Raw genomic sequence first — 21022 nt, forward strand, 5'->3', positions numbered from 1 at the left:
TGCTATGAAAGTGCTGCGCTCACTCCAACTAATAAAAATAATTGAAAAGAAAAAAAAAAGAAAGTGCTGCACTCAATATGGCCTCAAATTTGGAAAACTCAGCAGAGACCACAGGACTGGAAAAGGTGTTTTCATTCCAATTCCAAAGAGAGGCAATGCCAAAGAATGATCAAACTACTGCACAATTGCACTCATCTCACACACTAGTTAAGTGATGCTTAAAATTCTCCAAGCTAGGCTTCAGCAATACGTGAACCATGAACTTCCACATGTTCAGGATGGCTTTAGAAAAGGCAAAGGAATCAGCAATCAAATTGCCAACACCTGCTGAATCATCGAAAAAGCAAGAGTTCCAGAAAAACATCTATTTCTGCTTTCTTGACTGTACCAAAGATTTTGACTCTCTGGATCACAACAAACTGTGGAAAATTCTGAAAGAGATGGGAATACCAGACCAGCAGACCTGCCTCTTGAGAAACCTGTACGTAGGTCAGGAAGCAACAGTTAAAACTGGACATGGAAGAACAGACTGTTTCTAAATAGGAAAAGGAGTACGTCAAGGCTCTATATTGTCACCGGGTTTATTCAAATTATAGGCAGAGTACATCATGAGAAATGCTGGGTGGGAGGAAGCACAGGCTGGAGTCAAGATCCCAAGGGAAATAACAATAACCTCAGGTATGCATATGACACCACCCTTATGGCAGAAAGTGAAGAAGAACTATAGAGCTTCTTGATGAAAGTGAAAGAGGAGAGTGAACAAGTTGGCTTAAAGCTCAACAATCAGAAAACCAAGATCATGGCCTCCGGTCCCATCATTTCATGGCAAATAGATGGGGAAACAGTGGAAACAGTGGCTGACTTGATTCATCTGGGCTCCGAAATCACTGCAGATAGTGATTGCAGCCATGAAATGAAAAGAAGCTTACTCCTTTGAAGGAAAGTTATGACCAACCTAGAGAGCATATTAAAAAGCAGAATTACTTTGTCAACAAAGGCCTGTCTCGTCAAGGCTATGTTTTTTTTCAGTGGTCATGTATGGATGTGAGAGTTGGCCTATAAAGAAAGCTGAGCACAGAAGAATTGCTGCTTTTGAACTGTGGTGTTGGAGAAGACACTTGAGAGTCCCTTGGACTGCACGGAGATCCACCCAGTCCATCCTAATGGAGATCAGTCCTGGGTGTTCATTGGTAGGACTGATGTTGAAGCTGAAACTCAAATACTTTGGCCACCTGATGCGAAGAGCTGACTCATTGGAAAAGATCCTGAGGCTGGAAAAGGTTGAACGTGGGAGGAGAAGGGGACGACAGAGGATGAGATGGTTGGATGGCATCACCGACTCAATGGACATGCATTTGGGTGGACTCCGGGAGTTGTTCGTGGACTGGGAGGTCTTGCATGTTGCGGTTTATGGGGTCACAAAGAGTCAGACACGACTGAGAGACTGAACCGACCTGAACTGAACTGATGGCGAGTGACTGCTTGGTGGGAATCACCTGGGGGTCTTCGGTTGCTGGAAGGATTTGTTCTCAGAATTCTTCCTAACGATACCCTGTCTGCTGCATGCTAAATTGTTCAGTAATGTCCAGATCTTTGGGAATCCATGGAGTGTGGCCCTCCCTGGCTTCTCTGCCCATGGGGAGTCTCCAGGAAAGAATACTGGAGTGGGTTGCCATGCCCTTCTCCAGGGGATACTCCCAACCCAGGGATAAACCTGCATCTCTGACATCTCCCCATTGGCAGGTGGGTTCTTTACCACTAGCGCCACCTGGAGAGCCCCATGATACCTTGAGTACTTAGTTTTTTTCACTCCCTCTGCAGCCTGGGGGACACAGATTTTCATAAAATGACTTGCATTGTGACCACCTGCCTGCAGGTGAGGAACCTCCAGCTTCAGAGACCAGGAGCCTGAAGGTATATCCATCACAGCTTTCTTTGAAAATAAACTAGGGGCAGCAGTGAACACTGGATTAAAAATGCGTGTGCCTAGACGCTTAGTCATGTCTGAGTCTTTGTGACCCCTTTTACTGGAGTCCACCAGGCCTCTCTGTCCATGCGAATTCCCAGGCAAGAATACTGAAGTGGGGTGCCATTTCCTCCTCCAGGGGATCTTCCCGACCCAGGGATCAGGCCCAGGTCTTTGGGCCTCCTGCACTGACCAGCGGATTCTTTAGTAGTATTGCCACCTGGGAAGCCCAAAAGTGTGCGTGGGAATGGAGAAATGTCTGTGAATATGATGGCCTAAGTGCATATCTGATGGCCGACAAAGGAAATAATGACCTGTGTTAAGTAATAAGTGACATAACTCTCGGCTGAGAAAAAAAGACATGCGAGCTCAAAGTTGAGAATAAGGTTTTATTTGGTAGGAATGTTAGGTCTTGACCCCAGGAGACAGTATGTTAAGTGATTTTGAGACAGCTGACTCTGAGGAGGCAGGGCAGGAGAGAGACTGTATACAAGTTTGCAGCAAGGGGCAGGTAATCTGATTACTAAAGGTTACAATAATTAAAAAAAACATCCCTCACATGAAGAGCTTTAGTGATCTTCTCTGTATGGTAAGATGCAAGTGTCCAGGCTTACTGAAATAATTTCTTTAATATGCATCTAGCTATCCGGAAGGAATCTTGCTTCCTCGATTGTTCGCATCCTTATTCCTTGTATGGTATAAGAGAAGGTAGATGAGGCAGCTGGACTCCTCTCACATGGCCCTTCGCCCCCAACCTCACCCCCACCAGCAGTTAGCGAGTAGGAAATAGCCCGTGGTTCTCAATAGCTGGCTTTGTTTCACCTGAGCCCAGAGACTTGCATTTACAAAAGGATTTTTAGTAGTAGGGCTTTCCTAGTGGCTTGCTTGGTAAAGAATCTGCCTGCAATGCAGAGGACTGGGGTTCAATTCCTGGGTCAGGAAGATCCCTTGGAGAAGGGAATGACAACCCGCTCCAGTATTCTTGCCTGGAGAATGCCATGGACACAGGAGCCTAGTGGGCTACAGTCCATGGGGTTGCAAAGAGTGGGACAGGACTGTGCAACCAATTTTCACTTTCTTTTGTGGTAGAGTCAAGATTTCCTTGACAAACATCAACAATCTCAGATACGCAGATAATACCACTTTAATGGCAGAAAGCAAAGAGGAAGTAAAGAAGCTCTTGATAGGGGTGCAAGAAGAAAGTGAAAAAGTTGGCTTAAATCTCAACATTCAGAAAAACTAACATCATGGCCTCCAGTCCCATCACATCATGGCAAATAGATGGGGGAAAAGTGGAAACAGTGACTGTATTACTTTTGTCGGGCTCCAAAATCACTGTGGATGTTTACTGTAGCCATGACATTAAAAGACACTTGCTCCTTGGAAGAAAAGCTATGAAAAATCTAGACAGCATATTAAAAAGCAGAGACATCACTTTGCCAGAAGCTATGGTTTTTCTTCTGGTCATGTATGGATGAAATAGTTAGACCATAAATAAGGCTGAGCACCAAAGAATTGATGCTTTCTAACTGTGGTGCTGGAGAAGACTTCTGAGAGTCCCTTGGACTGCAAGGACAGCAAACCAGTCAATCCTAAAGGAAATCATCCCTGAATATTCATTGGAAAGTCTCATCCTGAGGCTGAAGCTCCAACACTTTGGCCATCTGACAATGAGCCAACTCACTGGAAAACAGTCTGATGCTAGTGTTGAGTAAAAAGATGTTCAACTTGAGATTTGCAAGTTAAGTTTTATTTGGGACAAAATGTTTTCATTGTTTCCCCATCTATTTGCCATGAAGTGATGGGATTGGATGCCATGACTTTAGCTTTCTGAATGTTGAGTTTTAAGTCAACTTTTTCACTCTTCTCTTACAGTTTCAGCAAGAGGCTCTATCGTTCCTTATCGCTTTCTTCTTGCTGAAGTTGAAACTCCAACACTTTGGCCACCTTCTGCAAAGAAAGGATTCACTGGAAAAGACCCTGATGCTGGGCAGGATTGAAGGCAGGATGAGATGGTTGCATGGCATCACCAAATCGATGGACATGAGCTTGAGAAACCTCTGGGAGTTGGTGATGGACAGGGAAGCCTGACATGCTGCAGTCCATGGGCCTCAAACAGTGGGACACAACTGAGCGACTGGACTGAACTGGGGCAAAGTGTGGACTGCCGCCTGGGAGGGAGAACTTCAGATAGTTGTGAGGGACTGCTCCAAAGTGGCAGTGGGGGAAGGTCAATGTATAAAGTTTTGGTGAAGGGGGAGTTCAATGCCATTGAGCACTCATTTTACAGAAGGTTTCTTGCTAATCATGAGGATCTGATATAACCATGAAAGGATTTAGTGCTTCTCTAGTCATGAGATGCAAGGATTGATATCACAAAATATGTTCCTCAGTCCAGTTCAGTCGCTCAGTCATGTCTGATTCTTTGCAACCCCATGAATCGCAGCACGCCAGGCCTCCCTGTCAATCACAAACTCCTGAAGTTTACTCAAACTCATGCCCATCGAGTCGGTGATGCCATCCAGCGATCTCATCCTCTGTCGTCCCCTTCTCCTCCTGCCCCCAATCCCTCCCAGCATCAGGGCCTTTTCCAATGAGTCAACTCATCGCATGAGGTGGCCACAGAATTGGAGTTTCAGCTTTAGCATCAGTCCTTCCAATGAATACCCAGGACTGATCTCCTTTAGGATGGATTGCTTGGATCTCCTTGCAGTCCAAGGGACTCTCAAGAGTCTTCTCCAACACCACAGTTCAAAAGCCTCAATTCTTCAGTGCTTAGCTTTCTTTACAGTCCAACTCTCACATCCATACACCTGTGTTAATTGTTGTTGCTGCTGCTGCTGAAGTGATTACGTTCTACTTTTCGTCACTGAGGAGACACCCATCTTCACACACTCACACAAAGGGCTTTTGAATTTTCCCTGTTTTTCAACTTGCTGTAAACATCTCGGGTTCCCATAGAGGCAGCTCTAAAATTCTTCTCTTTTGCCTTAAGTTGTGTGAAACACTAACTTAGAAAAGGCAGGAAGCAACTCTGCTCCAGAGGAAGGCAAAGAGATTTAAAGGCATAAAAAGCAGAGAAAGGAAGCACAGCTGGACAGAAGGACCAACAGACCCAAAACGGACTGGGGAGGGGTGAAGGGAGGTAAGGCTCCGCCCCCACTGGCCCCGCCCTACGTACCTGCGCTTCCGGCCTCGTCCCACCCTCTCCCTTACGTCACCTCTCCTTGGCCCTGGCAGCGCACTCACTTCCTCTGTACCGGATTTTCCGCCCTCGCGTGCGCAGTATCCTGCAGACCCGGAGTTGTGTTTAAATGAGCGACAGAAAGTTCTGGTGAGTTTGTTTGTTAGTTTAAAACCCGGATGTCGTAGTCCCACGGCCTGTTGTCCCACGTGGGTTTCGGGGGTCTCTGCGGATGTTCAGGGTACCGCCTCCATTTTCCTGTCCCCAGTGTGTCCTCGCATCGCCCTGAGAAGGTCTGAGGTCCGTTAGCTTAGCTGCCGGGTCCCTGGGGCCCACGTCCGCTTCCTGTTAGCATCGTTCTAGAGTCCATGTCCTTCTCTGGCAGTTCTGCCTTCTAACTTGTAGAGACCGCTGCTTCAAGTCCTGCATTGCCCAACCCCTAGGTCCCTGATCCACGAAGAGGTGAAGGAGGCTCTATTCTGTATGGAGTTTGGTCAGGGTCTCGCCTAAGGTTTGAAGGGGAGGGTCAGCCTAGAACGCGTGGTTTTCACAGAAAGGGCCGCGAGTTCTGAAGAAAAGAATACAACTAAAAACACCTCGTTTGATTCTGTGTTCCAGAATCCCTGCTGTGTCAGTGGCCGTGGAGGATTGTGATTTGTACCTGTTGAGATCCTCCCTCTGTGTGGGGCTGTGTTACAGGGAGCTCGCTGTGGTTTTCTAAGTATTGAACAGCCTGTTTACAACACTCGGGTCACTTCCCAAGACTGATCTTACCTGAGAAGGAAGACCAGAGGAGAAGGAAACAAGGAGGCAGAAATGACTCATTCCCAGGTAAGAGGCATAGTCCGTGTTTGTTCTGTCTCTCTTTGCTGAAATGCTGTTTCTTTGGACTTGATAAGCTCCTTGACTTCTGAGTGGGTTTGTTTGAACCTACCCATAGTCATCATCCCAAGGGACCCATTGCCCTCCTGGCATATCGGTGTGACAGAAGACAGAGTATTGCCAGGCACAGAAGCTCACTCAAGCTTTTAAGTCCCAAGTTTTTATTGGGGTTTAGCTACATAGGTGGAATTGATAACATCTCCAGCATTCTCCCCTCCTTAGAGGTTTGGCTAATCAGCCCACCTGGCTCAAAGCCCCAAATCTCTAGTCACTTCGTTGGTCTATGTGAAATGCCCAGCCTCACCACCTGAGTCATCTCATTATTAAACTAGGAGCCGACCGTAGGTCATGTTGTTAGCATAAATTATCAGGGCCCACGGAGAGTAATAAAGCTACTTCAGTCACTAAGGAAATTCCGAGAGAGAAAAAAAAAAAAAAAAAAGTTAAATTCCAAGCGTAGTTAACAAACTTCCAGAACCTGGGGACCAAAGCCTGCCAAATTCTTTTTTTGTTGTTGTTTTGTTTGGGTATTTATTTAGTTTTGGCTATACTGGGATTTTTCTGATGGTCTTGGGCTTTCTCTGTTGTGATTAGGAGGGGCCACTATCTTCTTGTGCAGCTCTGGCTCTAAGGCACGGGTTCAGTCGTTGTATTAATCCCTGGCAGGCTCTGGAGGATGTGGGCTTCAGCAGTTGTGGCACACTAGCTTAGTTGCTCCGAGGCTTGTGGGATCTTCCCTGACCAGGGATGGAACCTGTGTCCTCTGCATTGACAGGGAAAGTTCTCACTAGTGGACCATCAGGCAAGTCCCTAAATTCTTTATTACACAACGCTGAAACCTAAATCTTTCCTTTATGCCCTTTGACTTTTTTTCCACCTCTGATTTTTGTTGTTACTTTGGAATACCTCACCTGTTGCAATATTAAAAAAATATTTTGCTGTGTTTACATTCTATTTTATTGTTCAAAACAATGTCTCTAAGTCTCTCTTTAGGTGAGCTTCTTTGGCTACATTGTAACTATTTTGCTTCATTTATTTTGAAGTTTTACTAGTCTATACAGTTATAACTTCATCTGTAATTTGGCAGAATTACAGATTTACAGATTGTAATTACAGAAATCTGTAATTTCCCTCTATTTACGTTTTTTTCATTTTTAAATTCAAAATTATGTTGGCTCTCCTAGATACAGCTGAGCCTTATACTTGAAATATCCATGTTTGTTTTGAGTTTCAATTGTTCTGAATTTGGAGTCACTGAAGTCTTTATGTCACCACATCTTCCAAGTAAAACTTGTGATATTCAGACTTGATGTGCTTCAGTAAAGGTTTACAGTTTCTTCACATAGGTCTGGAAATGTGTTCTACATAGGTGTCATGGTATATTTGCTAATAAAATGTACACTATTTCTCATATTGTGTTTTTGATCATTCTTACTAAAGAGAAAAATTTGTTTTCAGTGAACCCGGGTGACTCAGTGGTAAAGAATCCGCCTGCCAATGCAGGAGAACTGGGTTTGATCCCCGGGTTAGGAAGGTCCCCTGGAGAAGGAAATGGCAACCCCCTCCAGTATTCTTGCCTGGGAAATCCCATGAACAGAGGAGTCTGGATGGCTACAGTCCATGGGGTCGCAAAGTGTTAGATGTGAAACATGTCACTTAACATGCATTCATGCACAATTTGTAAATGCTTGTTTTACCATAAATTCTAAAATACATGAGTTTTTTTTTCTTTTTTTTTTTTTTTTAAAGAAAGGCGAATTAAAAATATTTCTTCCAAAAGATCTGTTACTTATGGAAGCTTACTTTTACCTGAAGTGTGTTTATGTGTGCATCTGTGTGTGCAGGCAGAAACCTAGGGCTTATTTAAAAGCCATCATCAGTTCATGAATATTTTTATTGATTCTAACCTTTGAAAACTGTTCTTACATATTTTCCATGGCCTTCAATTGTTTCATTTTAGTGAAATGAATATATAGTTCCATTTTAATAGATGTATGCATGGAAATGTTCATATGATTTGGTCAGTTATTTTTCTTGTATTCTTTACAGTTAGAGAAACTTCTGTGAACTTTCTTTAGAGTTGTCCCTATGTATTCGTCTGTGTGTTATTAAAGTTTAGAGTACATAAAGTGACGTAAATTTAAGCTGTTTACGGAATGTTTGCTACATAGTTGCAAAAAGGTGGAACAGCAACATAATTGGAAGACTCTGTCAAAACTCTGAGAAAGATAAATAGCATATCCTAAATAGTTAAAATGATTGTTGCTACTGAGGATGCTATCATATTTGAACTGTAAAATGTGTAAAACACTTGAAGTTCAAAAGTAAGCATGAATGCTTACCTGACTATTGTATTTGGTAACTATTCAAAATGGTCATTCATGGAGCAGAATTTTGAACACCACTAGTGAAAAGAAGCTTGTTAACAATACTAAGAAAAAAGTTAAGCTTGCTAAAAGAAATGGCACATTTGTCCCACTCAAGAACTCTTGGGTCAGAGTATGCTTTTTAGAAATATTCCCTGTTTCCTTGACAGACAGTTCATCGTGTGTCATACAAATACAACACTCAAAAATAAATATGCCAATATTGTTCTTATTATTTTATCATCTCTTTTCCAGATCAGAATAGTTTCTGAAATGGTTTGTGGGTCATTTCTCATCTTTTTTTGGCTTAGGATTACGGTAGAAAATATTGCTGTGTAAAAGTCATATTATACTCTAACACCAGTTCAGTCCTGCTCCCAGGACTGAGATAATGAGATGAATCGCCTGCATGGAGTTCTTTCAGTAAACTCTTTCCCTTAAGTAAATCTGCTTAGTCAGGACCATCCGTCTTGAGATACGGGTTTTCTTCTGACCTTATGACCAATGTTAATTCCTTGTTTCCTTGGTAATGGTTACTATATGTTTGGTTTTCTGATCTTTATTATTGTCAAAGAAATTCCTTAACAGCCTGTATATGCTCACACAAAGATCATTAAATCACTCTTGTTCCATCAGAGCTTGGGTCTCTGTGTCTTTCTTTCTTTCTCTCACTCTCTCTCACTCTCTTTGTCTCCCTCTCAGTCTAATTCTCTGGAGCATGGAAACCTGACGAGCTAACTTTCTCACCCGGGCTTTCAAGACTTCCTTGAGAGGATGCCCTGTGCCTTCGTGAGTGGTACAAGCCCTGTGTCAAGGGCTTTATAGGTTCTCTGCATAAACCAGGGAATATCAGCCTCTTTTTGTCTTTTGCTTTCTTATTGTCGACTCCGGACCACCCGGTTCGGGGCCATTAAAGGACTGCAACGTTAGGCTACAGATCAGGGAAGTCATATATGAAGTTAAATTTGCTTACAACACATTTTTAAAATATTTATTTTTTTGGCTACACTGGGTCTTCTTGTGGCAGGTAGGATCTTCAGTCATCCTTGTAATTTTCGGGTTCTTTGGTTGTGACATGTAGACTCTTAGCCATAGCACGTGAGATCTAGTTTGCTGATCAGGGAAAGAACCAGAGCTCTCTGCATTGGGAGCTCAGGATCTTAGTCGCTGGATCATCACAAAGTCCCTGAACTAACATTTTTTTAATGATAGATTCAGGTCATAGTTTCCATATAGTGCCAAAATACCCATGCAGTGATAATGCATTCCTCATGTACTTCTTACCACATGACTCATGTTCACTACTTTAGGTGTTTATGTGAGATTCCCATGCTATGATTTTTTTTTTTTTTCCCCCATTTGACTTGAACAAGTGTCTTGTAAAGAATAAGTGAGGGATGTGCCTAAACTCACACAATTAATGGCATAACTCCATGTCTTCTTACTTTCTTTCTGCTTTGGAAGATGAACACTCAGGTGTGTTTAGCAGAGATGCTGGGTTTTGGGAGTGGGGGATTTCATCCCAAGCCCAGGTCTGATCTTTTCCAGTACTCTCCATGCTCACATCACAGAGTCTCATCACAGTTTTCTATTTTCCAAAATGTTTACAAGAATCTAATTAGTCCTAATCTATGCTCAACTGTATTAAAATTAACATACAGTTTAGTGCAAATCAAGAGTATCATCCTCTCGCATTATATACATTTTAATCCATTCAAAATTACCTGAGTTTAGTGACATGAAAAATTTTCTCTCTTCCTCCTAATGAGCACATAGCCCCATTTGAGTGTATGTCTGTACTCAGTGGAGATGAGTTTGAGGAAGCTCCTAGAGTGGATGATGGACAGGGAGGCCTGGCGTGCTGTGGGCCATGGGATCGCAAAGAGTCGGACCTGACTGAGCAACTGAACTGGACTGTATGTATGAATATATTAACATGACTTGATCAATTTTTTCTTCTTCTTTTCTTTTTGCTTTGTTTTTTGAAGAACTTCTGGGGAAGGGAATGACTACCCATTGCAGTATCCCTGCTTAGGGATTTCTTGTACAGAGGAATCTGGCCAGTTAGAGTCCATGGGGTCACAGAGAATGAGACAGGACTGAGTGACTAAACCTTTTCTTGTCTTTAGTATTCTTTACAGTTACAGAAAATTCTATCAACTTTTTTCAGTGTTGTCTCTGTGAATCTCTCTGTGTTTTATTAGCTAAAGTCTAAAGTACATAAACTAAAGTGAAATTTAAGTTCTGCTATTTAATGGCTGTTTGTTAAAATATGTGCCAAAAGGTACAAGAGCAACTTTACTGATTTTTAGTTATTTCTCTTGTCCTTTCAAGACTCTGATAAAAACCATCAGAAAGATATTGAATATATACTAAATAGCTAAAATGATTCTTTCTGCCAAGGTTCTGGTTACCCCAAGAGTGAAGAGCAGATAAAACCAAGGAGGGTCTTAGAATGCAGAAACTAAAAAACCAGACCCTTATTGTCTCATGTCTGGAAATTCTCTTCCAACTCGCACCCAGACCATGACATTTTGGGTGGCTTGTCTGGGGACTTAGAGTCTCTTCCCCATCTCCTTGCTCCTCCTTCCTCATAGGGACCCTCTGCCAACAGCAAGTGCTGTGGCAGCAGCTGAGGCACTCTGGCCAGGGTTACCCTCTGGAGTGTTGTAAAGGCCTCACTGCCCACTGCACCCCAAGTAGCTGCCGCTTGAATGGGTGAGGGTCTCTCCTTTGCCTTTCTTGCAAGTGAGGCCTATGCCAACCAATACTGTGTGGGCGCAGGTCAGACACATAAAAGCCACTAGGGCGCCTGCCCCAGAAAGACTCCCATGTGAGGATGGGGGGACAGAGAACGGATCAGGCCACAAGGGCATCCGCCCCCAGCAAGACAACTTCCGTCCACCATGTCAGGCCCATAGTGGTTGAAGCAAAACAGAGACCATCGTCCCCGGCCACCGCCTCCTGGATGTATTGCAAGGCGGATTCCTCAGGCTTCTTCCCTGTCACTGTCACTTCTCTCCCTTCTGGTCTGGATTGGTTTACGGGAGCCTGGGTGTTGCCTCTGAGCCATCCCAAGCGTGCCTTCCCCGTTTCAGGGAATCACCAAACGGTGAGTCGCCAGGTTGCTCCCGGGCATCTCTGTCTTTCTCTGCCCGTGTCGCCTGGTGGCCTCGCTGCAGGGCTCTCTCAGGTCTCGTTGCACTGTTGGACGCGACTGCTGGGCCGCGCGGCCATTTTGTGCGTCAGTCGCAGGGAGAGACGACGGGGGAAAAGGGCCGCCTTCCTGTCAGCCAGTGACTCGGTTCGCCCCTTCTGTGGTAGGTGGGCTAAGAGCGGGTTCTCTCTCATCCCAGGACGCTCTCTCATACTCAACCCTCGGCTCCATTCTCAGAAACTGGGAAATGTTGACCCTCCAAAAGGCCTGGCTCCTACACAAACGAGGGTCCCCCCAGAAATGGCCTCTGAGTGGCACACCAGGTTTTGCCAAAGGACGGGAAAGGACTCAAATTTCCTTCTGTTCTGTTGCCTGCCTGTCTCCTGTGCCCCTCTGTCTCTCTCCCACAGATTTCCTAGATGACCCCTACTCGACCTTTCAAATCCACATGATCTCTCGGAAAAGATTCTGAGATTCCTTTTGGTCCAGGTCTTTCTCCTATATTCCAAAGCCTGAAGGATCAAAAACTGTCCTATCATTCTAAAGAATCCCCTTCGAAGGAAGCTTATCTCTCAGGTGGAGAGGGGAGCAAACTTCCCCCACTCCTGAACATCCCAAAGAACTCCCTTCTGACTACTCCTGTTTCTCAGGGCTGGGAAGGACCAAGCTTCACCCACTCCTGCAAATTCCCTTAACCCTTCAGATTCTCCTCATGGGACAAAGACCTCAGTTCCCACCAGAGGGACAGTCCAAAATTTTTATCAGCTGAGCTGCCCCTGATATCAGAGTCAATTTGAGCATTATTTGGTCTATATTTTAGCTAGAAAACTAAGACTACAGAAACAAATAATGGCTTTTTGACACAGGATGACCCTGACATTCTTTAGACTCTAGAGAAAACTGGTTAAAATGAAATTTTCTTTCCCTTGGAAACTACAAAATCGTTTCTTTTTGCATATGCATTTAAAACCAACTAGCTTGTTAAAAGGCCTGCCTAGGGAAAAGGTTGAAGTTAACCCTTTCCTAGTCCTTGAAATATACTCCCCACTTTGCCTGAGACCTCACTCAGCCTTGGACAAATCAGAACATCAGGCCAAACAAACAAACAAACAAACAAAAAAGGGTCAATGAGATGTTTTAACTCTCAGGCAGGAAACTATGAGGTCTCTGTCTGTCTGTCTGTTTGGATTTACGTATGTCTCAGTGTGTGCTCTTTTTTTAATTTTCATAATATTGCTGAAGTTGTAAATGAGTTCTAATTTAATTAGCCTAAAGAAAAGTAAGCGCTTACAAATCAGACAGTTTTAACTGCAAGAGAAATTAACCTAAATGAATTTCAGATGCATGTGAACTGGGAAATATTCAATATTAAATACTGAGTATTAATGTTTGTTTGCTAATCTAATGTAGATATGTCTAAGACTCATTAAGCACAGTGTTTTCATTGTGCCTAGGTTTATTATAAGTTAAATGTTGTTATATTTTTATATCTGTTACAAGTTTGTCAACAAGGAAAGTATCTCTAGGAAAGGAAAAAAAAAAACTTCAAAGAAAATGTAAAAGAGATATGAGCTTTCAGAGAAACTCTTAAGAATAATTATACTTTAGAAATGTCTGTCTAAAACATCCTCTAGATTGTGGTAACCTGAATTTCTAGGACTGTGCTAAACTAAGTGATGGAAGTTTATTGAATATCTAGGTCATTTCCAAATAAAAGAAGATTCTGAAACATTCATTCCTAAGGACTAACTTCCTCTTACAGAGAAACTAGAGATTTTGGACTATTCATGAATAATGCTTGATGCCATCCTGAGATGTTCTCTAGAACTTTTTTTTTTTTTTTTTTTTTTTAGAAATTATCACTGGTATTTATGTTCACCAATGTACAGAATGCTCAAGTTCTTGGTTGCTTAAGGATAGTAGGATGTATATTTTCAGTAAAGAAGGTATGAGGAATGAAATTACATTTTATGAAGGGAAAAGCAAGTAGGTCTGACTTACAGGTGGCTGTTTCAGGGTGGGAGAACAAACTAATGGGCACAGAAAGTGATAAGAAGGTTTCATGGAAAGTGGACCCCAAGGGAAGAGTTTTGTTCATAAATACGTTTTCTTGAGATGTTGAGCTGCCTTTGATGATGGATTTTAAGTTCCTTTACTTCTGAAGTGATCTGCTCTATGTTTACCTTTGAAATCTTCTTTGTTACTTTGGCTATGTGAATATAATATTTCCGAGCGATCTATATGATTTTATCTGACTTGAGTTTTATACCCCTTTTGATATTGGTCAACAAAACTTCCTAAATAACTTGACTTCTTGCTGACTTTGGAATTCTTCAGAGGGCCCCTGAGACATCCCAGGGAGCTATTAAACTACCTGCGTTCATTGGACATGTTAAATTATATGGGAAGTACTGTTGAAGGGGTGATAAATCTTCTCAGATTATACTATATGGTGGATGTTACTAATATAGATATCCTAAACTTATGTGGAGTTCATATAGATCTGATATGCCCTAATAAAATGTGGTCAACTCTAATTCTAGTTATCCTGTTAAAGTGTTACAAGTCATAGCAATGACCAAGCTACATTGTCAGTTGCAGTTTTATCAGATTTAAACATGCCTTTGGTGGTTTCACTCTGATGCCTTTGTAAGAATAGTGCTACTTCATGATTTATGGAAAAGATTTTTTATGGTTAACCGATGAACAAGTTTTGTTTGCTATCTGGTAAGCTGGTACCAGACTGGAATTTAGTCTTCTCTCTATGCTAATAGAACAGAGTTTTCTTAGAATGCAGCTTTCAAGAAGACATTATGAATTTCTTTGCCTTTAAGTGATTTATATTCATTTTAAAAATCTTTTGTTACTTTGGTAAAGTAAATAAGCATTACTTAAGATTATGGTACATGTAAACAAAGCTCATTCTTCTTGTAAAAAAATAACCCCTCATGGTTATGCTTTTGCCATCCTGATGTCCTTAAAACATGGCCATAGCCTGCTCCTGAATCGCAGAATTAAAAATGGGTGAACAATAGATGTAAATCAAAGAGTCAGTGCTATGGGAAATCCAAGATGGCTGCCTGGCTTCTCCCAGTTCCCTGACAAGTCTCACTTTTATTTGATGTGTTAAAGCCTTCCCTGGCTACAGGGTTAATGCCCTCATAAAGAAAAAAAATTGTTTCACTGAATATTAAATTTTGTTCATTGTTAAACTAAGTTTCTAGTTTTGTTAATTAAAGTCTAGTGTTTACTAAGACTTACTTCTGAGATAGTTTCTTGTTATGTTATATTTCTTAAAGATTTAATTAAATTGTTAAAAAGGATACTATAAGTTTTTTTCTAAAGCTAATCTCAGTAAACAATTTTCAGATAAAGATTAGATGCTCCGTGATTTACAACCATGAGATACAACCAGTCAGATGACCTGGGGTATACTGCTCTACCTAATGAAAGTTCTTGATTTACCATTCTTACTTATGACCTGACTACTAACTGCTAGCTATAGCTATATTTTCTATGTTGCTTCTTTCAGAAGATGGTTTCTTAGGTTACTAAATCTGTGACTGAGCCTGTGATAAAATGTTGATATGCAGTTCCATATGCTATTAATTGTTGTAATAATGTAACTCTAGATATGGGAAGAAGGAACAAGAGGGAATATTCTCTGGGACCAAGAGGCTAGTAAGACAAGTATGATCCAAAGACTTTTGCTACTCACAAGGCCTGCTCTAGAAACAGCACATTGAGTGGTCTATCAGTGGAACCTTCCCTAGGCCTGGGAATGAGCCTTCCCAGTGCTGTGGGACACAATGGCCAAGAAATGCCCCCAAAGCATGGTCAAATATGTGGCTACAAAGGGACTCTGCTGACTGGACTCTGCCAGCTGTCTCTACAAAGATGACATCATGACCACTGCAAGTTCCTGACTTTCAACATCCCACAAAAGGAGTTCAGAGTAGAGATCAGAAATAAGGCACTCTGTGCTCTGGGAAAAACCCAGAAGAACTGGCCTTCTGATAGTCAGATACTTTCAGGTAAAGATTTTATGAGCACAAATTCTTGCTTCTTCTTGTGCCTAGAGCAACACTAGCGTCACGAACCAATGTCCAGTCCTGGTTCTCCTGGCTAGCCTATGAGCAACTTTTCTACTTTTTTTCATCTTTGGGTCATGTACCCTTAACTTTAGTATTTTTTTTTAAATAAAGTTTTATTAAAGTATAAAGGAGATAGAGAAAACTTCTGACATAGGCATCAGAAGGGGGCAAAAGAGTACCCAACTTTCTTGTAAAGTTTGTTTCTTCTAAAATACCACAAATGTCCAAGTGGTCGTGCAAGAATATTCCCTGACCAACACCTAGACAATGTGGAAACAAGTCACCTTATCATTCCATGGACTCTCATTGCCTTCCATAAATGCACCCTGACAGAACAGGCAAAGGGAACTCAGATTCCCATGGCACCCCTGCTCAGCCTGAAGAAGCCAGAGCGGTCATCGCCCCTTTTTCCTTGAAACTGGAATCCCAAATGTGTGACAAGGGAAGTGGGTAGATAGTTAGACATGAACAGGGTACAAACAAGGGCCAAAGTATTGGCCCTAAAAATAAAGAGAGGGAGGTATGTGGTGACCCAGGGACAAAAGAGTAGATAAAACCAAGGAGGGTCTTGGAATGCAGGAATGGAAAAACAAGACCCCTTAGCATCTTTCCCTCCCCCACGTTGTAGCTGTTGATGGATTTCAGGTCCTTCTGAGCAGCATAAACTGTCTCCCCTCCTACCCCATAAGGAGAATGTATTTTTCTTACTCTGCCTCCCACCTAGTATATGTGCCTCATCCATTCAGCAAATGATCAACAAGACCCCTATCCCACTCTTTGTACCCTGGCTATGCAAGTGGACTGAGGACCCCTGATCAACATCCTTTCTCATTTGAACTGGCCTGCTGTTCTAACAGCGTCCCCCGTTCTAATAAACTTTATTTCCCTCTCATTTTGTCTCATGTCTGGAAATTCTTTTCCAACCCGAGCCCAGACCACAAGAAAGGTTACTATCCTATTCAGTTCAGTTCAGTTCAGTCGCTCAGGTGTGTCCGACTCTCTATGTCCCCATGAATCACAGCACACCAGGCCTCCCTGTCCATGACCAACTCCCGGAGTGTACTCAAATTCATGTCCATCGAGTCGGTGATGCCATCCAGCTATCTCATCCCCTGTCATCCCCTTTTCCTCCTGCCCCCAGTCACTCCCAGCATCAGGGTCTTTTCCAATGAGTCAACTCTTAGCATGAGGTGGCCAAAGTATTGCAGCTTCAGCATCAGTCCTTCCAGTGAACACCCAGGACTGATCTCCTTTAGGATGGACTGCTTGGATCTCCTTACAATCCAAGGCACTCTCAAGAGTCTTCTCCAACACCACAGTTCAAAAGCATCAATTCTTCCGTGCTCAGTTTTCTTCACAGTTCAACTCTCATATCCATACATGACAACTGGAAAAACCATAGGCTCTACTAGATGGACCTTTGTTGGCAAAGTAATGTCTCTGCTTTTTAATATGCTGTCTAGGTTGGTCATAGCTTTCCTTCCAAGGACTAAGCATCTTTTAATTTACTATTCTATTCGACCTATTAAAATTTGTAAAACAATTAAAGTTCCAACTTAAGTATGAATTCTTACCTTGCTATTCTATTTCCTTGCGATTCAAAATCGTCATTCATCGAGCAGAATTTTCAACATTACTAACTCAAATAACCTTGCTAAAAATGTGGCACTTTGGCCCCACTTCAGAACTCTTGTCTCAGAATACACTTAAAAAAAAAAAAAAATCCTGTTTCTTTGGTAAACAATGTATCCTATGTCACACGAGTAGAACACTGAAAAATAAATATGCTAATGTTTCCCAGATGGTTTTATAATTGCTTTTCCAGATGAGAGTAGTTTCTCTAATGCTTTGTGGATCATAACTCATCCTCTGTTCTTCACATTAGAAATTGGGTAGAAAAGATTACTGTGTAAAAAATATCTTTTGTAGCACCAGCCAAGGCACTACTTCACGACCAGGTCTCTGAACTTCCTGTATTCATCTTGGGTCACATTAGGAAGACTTCTCACGGCCACATGGCATCTGTACTTTGTATTTCAAGGATGGCTGACGTTCAGGGATGTGACCATAGATTTCACTCAAGAGGAGTGGGAGTGCCTGGACCTCGGTCAGCGGGAATTGTACAGGGACGTGTTGTTAGAGAATTACGGGAACCTGGCCTCCTTGGGTAAGGATAACTGCCTTCCAGAATCGCTTATCCACCCACTGGGTTTTTGTTCTGTCATTCCAAGAATGTTTTCTGGCATTTTCTGCTTCCCACAGTAGTTCCAGGTCTCTGCTTTCTAGGGGAAAATGGGTATTTGTGACTTTAGGAAGAAAAGTGATGATTCATGATGACTCGTTATGCTGGTGATGTTTTTCTTCCTTGAGGTACTCTGCCTCCTTCATTCTAGGTTAGCGGTAATTGTGTAAGTTCTGTGGCATTAAATAGATGCACACTTTCTTAATTTCACATCGATACTACTTACATTTGCCTTAGTACTAGTTGACCAGAATGTCAGGATCTGATTGTTAGGTGTTTGTTACTATTGTATGATGGCTTTGAATAAAGTATTTCAGGAAATGTTTTCTAGGAGAAAATGCGTTGTCGTCTCACCTGAATACAAACTGGATTCGATACTAATAAATCTCTAACAACACAAATTTTCCTTTCTCTGATCAACAGGGCTTGTCTCTAAACTGAACCTGGTCACCTTTCTGGAACAATTGAAGGATCCAAGGAATATAAGGAGAATGGAGACAACAGCCTTTTACCCAGGGAGTTATGAATGGATGGAGATGAAGACTCAGATGAGTGGTCCAAGGAGCTGCGAGGAATTCATCCTTCATCACATGGCTTTGGAAGATTCGCTTCAGTGGAAGTGGTTTTTGAAAACCTGGGTTTGTGTCTGCTAGTGTCATAGAAATGTATCACTTGCCTCATTCTGTCTCTTATATCATTCATGAATTTATCTCCAGTGATTACTTTTCTCCATCACAGTGTGAACTAAAAGTCTCCTCTTGGCTTGTGACAAACTGCACTCATTAATTGCTCTTCAATTTCTTTGGGGCCCTAGAAAAACTCTGCCCATTTCTGAGTAACTGTATGACAGTCGTTTTCAAGTTTCCCTCTACCTCTGGACAGAAATGTGTAAGTGGAGTGGTAGACAAACTGCCAAACTTCTGGGAATACTGGGTATGGGTTTCTATTCTCTGATTTATAATTTCTTATTCACTGGGAGCGACATATATGACCTTCTAAATAAATTTCAAATTCAAGTAATTTTTCACTGCAGAAAGCAAAACCTTGTGAAAATGAAAGAATGCACATCTCATGTTGACTTCAAAGTTTCTCTTTTACTTTTATGATCTCATATTAAATATCTTTAGTGTATTGATCTAATTCTAACTTGCTAAAATACCTTATTATATTCTTTTACCTCATAGAATTTTAAAATATATTGACATGAACTCTCAGCACATTTTCCACTATACTATTAATGGTTGATTCAAACTATGACAATTTTTAGGTTATATAAAGAAATCCTTATTAAAAGTTCTAATTGGAATATAGCTTTTTTCCAATTGTGTGCTCCTAAACAGCAAAGAGAACCAATTATACATATCAGTCAGTTCAGTTCCGTCACTCAGTCGAGTCTGAGTCTGCGATCCATGGTCTGCAGCAAGCCAGGCTTCCCTGTCCATCACCACGTCCCAGAGCCTGCTCAAACTCTTGGCCATCGAGGTAGTGATGCCATCCAACCATCTCATCCTCTGTCGTCCCCTTGTCCGCTCATCTTCAGTCTTTCCCAGCATCAGGGTCTTTCTCAGTGGGTCAGTTCTTCATATCAGGTGGCCAAAGTATCGGAGTTTCAGCTTCACCATGTTGTTCCAATGAATATCCAGGACTGATTTCCTTTAGGATGGAGCGGTGTGATCTTCCAGTTCAAGGGACTCTCAAGAGTCTTCTCCAACAACACAGTTCAAAATTCAAAATCAATTTTTCGGCGCTCAGCTTTCTTCGTGGTCCAGATGTCACATGCATACATGACTACTAGAGAAACCATAGCTTTGACAACATGGACCATTTTCAAAAGTAATGTTTCTGCTTTTTAATATGCTCCCTAGGTTGGTCATAGCTTTTCTTCCAAGGAGCAAGCGTCTTTTATTTTCATGGCTGTAGTCACCATCTGCAGTGATTTTGGAACCCCCAAAATAAAGTCTGTCACTGTTAACATTGTTCCTCCCACTGTTTGCCATGAAAGGATATGACTGGTGCCATGATCTTCATTTTTTGAAGGTTGCGTTTGAGGCCAGCTTTTGCACCCGCTTCTTTAAGTTTCATCAGGAGACTCTGCAGTTCCTCTTCGCTTTCTGCTATAAGGGTGTTATCATCTGTATATCTGAGATTATGGATATTTCTCCCTGAAATCTTGATTCCAATTTGTGCTTCATCCAACCTGGAATGTTGCACGATGTACTGTACATATAAGTTAAATAAGCAGGGTAACAATATACAGCCCTGACGTACTCCTTTCCCAATTTGGAATCCGTCCATTGTCACATGTCCAGTTCTCACTGTTGCTTCTTGACATGCATACAGATTTCTCAGGAGGCAGGCAAGGTAGTCTCGTGTTCCCATCTCTTTAAGAATTTTCCACTGTTTCTTGTGAGCCACATAATCAACGCCTGTGGTGTAGTCAATACAGCAGATGTGGTTGTTTTTCCAGAACTCTCTTGCTTCTTATATGATCCAAGGGATGTTGGCAATTTGATCTCTGGTTCCTCTGCCATTTCTAAATCCAGCTTGAACATCTGGAAGCTCTCAGTTCACGTACTGTCAAAGCCTCACTGGGAGAATTTTGAGCCTGTGCTATTGTTTGAAATGAGAGAAATTGTGTAGTAGTTTGAGTGTTCTTTGGCATTACCTTTCTTTGTGATTGGAATGAAAACTGACCTTTTCCCATCCTGAGGCCACTGCTGAGTTTTCAAAATTTGCTGGCTTATCTAGTGCAGAACTTTAACATTATCCTCTTTTAGGACTTGAAATAGCTGAGCTGGAGTTCCATCACCTGCACTAGCTTTGTTGGTAGTAATGCCTTCTAAGACCGACTTGACTTTGGATGCCAAGATGTCTGTTCCTAGGTGAGTGATCACACCATCGTGGTTATCTCAGTGATTATCTCAGATTTTTTGTATAGTTCTTCCATGTATTCTTGCCAACTTCTCTTATTATCTTATGCTCCTTTTAGGTCCATCCTGTTTCTGTCCTTTATTGTTCCCATCTTTGCTTGAAATATTCCCAGTGCCTCTAATTTCCTTAAAGAGATCTCTAGTCTTTACCATTCTATTGATTTCCTTCCCATTTAGGTCTCCACAGAGCAATGAGTAGAG

At 42.0% G+C, this 21022-nt stretch overlaps 1 long non-coding RNA gene across 1 annotated transcript; it reads left to right on the plus strand.

Annotated features, from left to right (window-relative positions):
• Nucleotides 1-5274: 5274 nt before the first annotated feature.
• On the plus strand, nt 5275-18951 carry LOC136161717 (uncharacterized). The gene is made up of 3 exons (XR_010661762.1): nt 5275-5300; nt 5769-5981; nt 18315-18951. It is a non-coding gene; the product is annotated as an uncharacterized lncRNA (long non-coding RNA).
• Nucleotides 18952-21022: the final 2071 nt, after the last annotated feature.

The sequence above is a fragment of the Muntiacus reevesi genome, chromosome 2 (assembly GCF_963930625.1).
Source record: "Muntiacus reevesi chromosome 2, mMunRee1.1, whole genome shotgun sequence".
Lineage (NCBI taxonomy): Eukaryota > Metazoa > Chordata > Mammalia > Artiodactyla > Cervidae > Muntiacus > Muntiacus reevesi.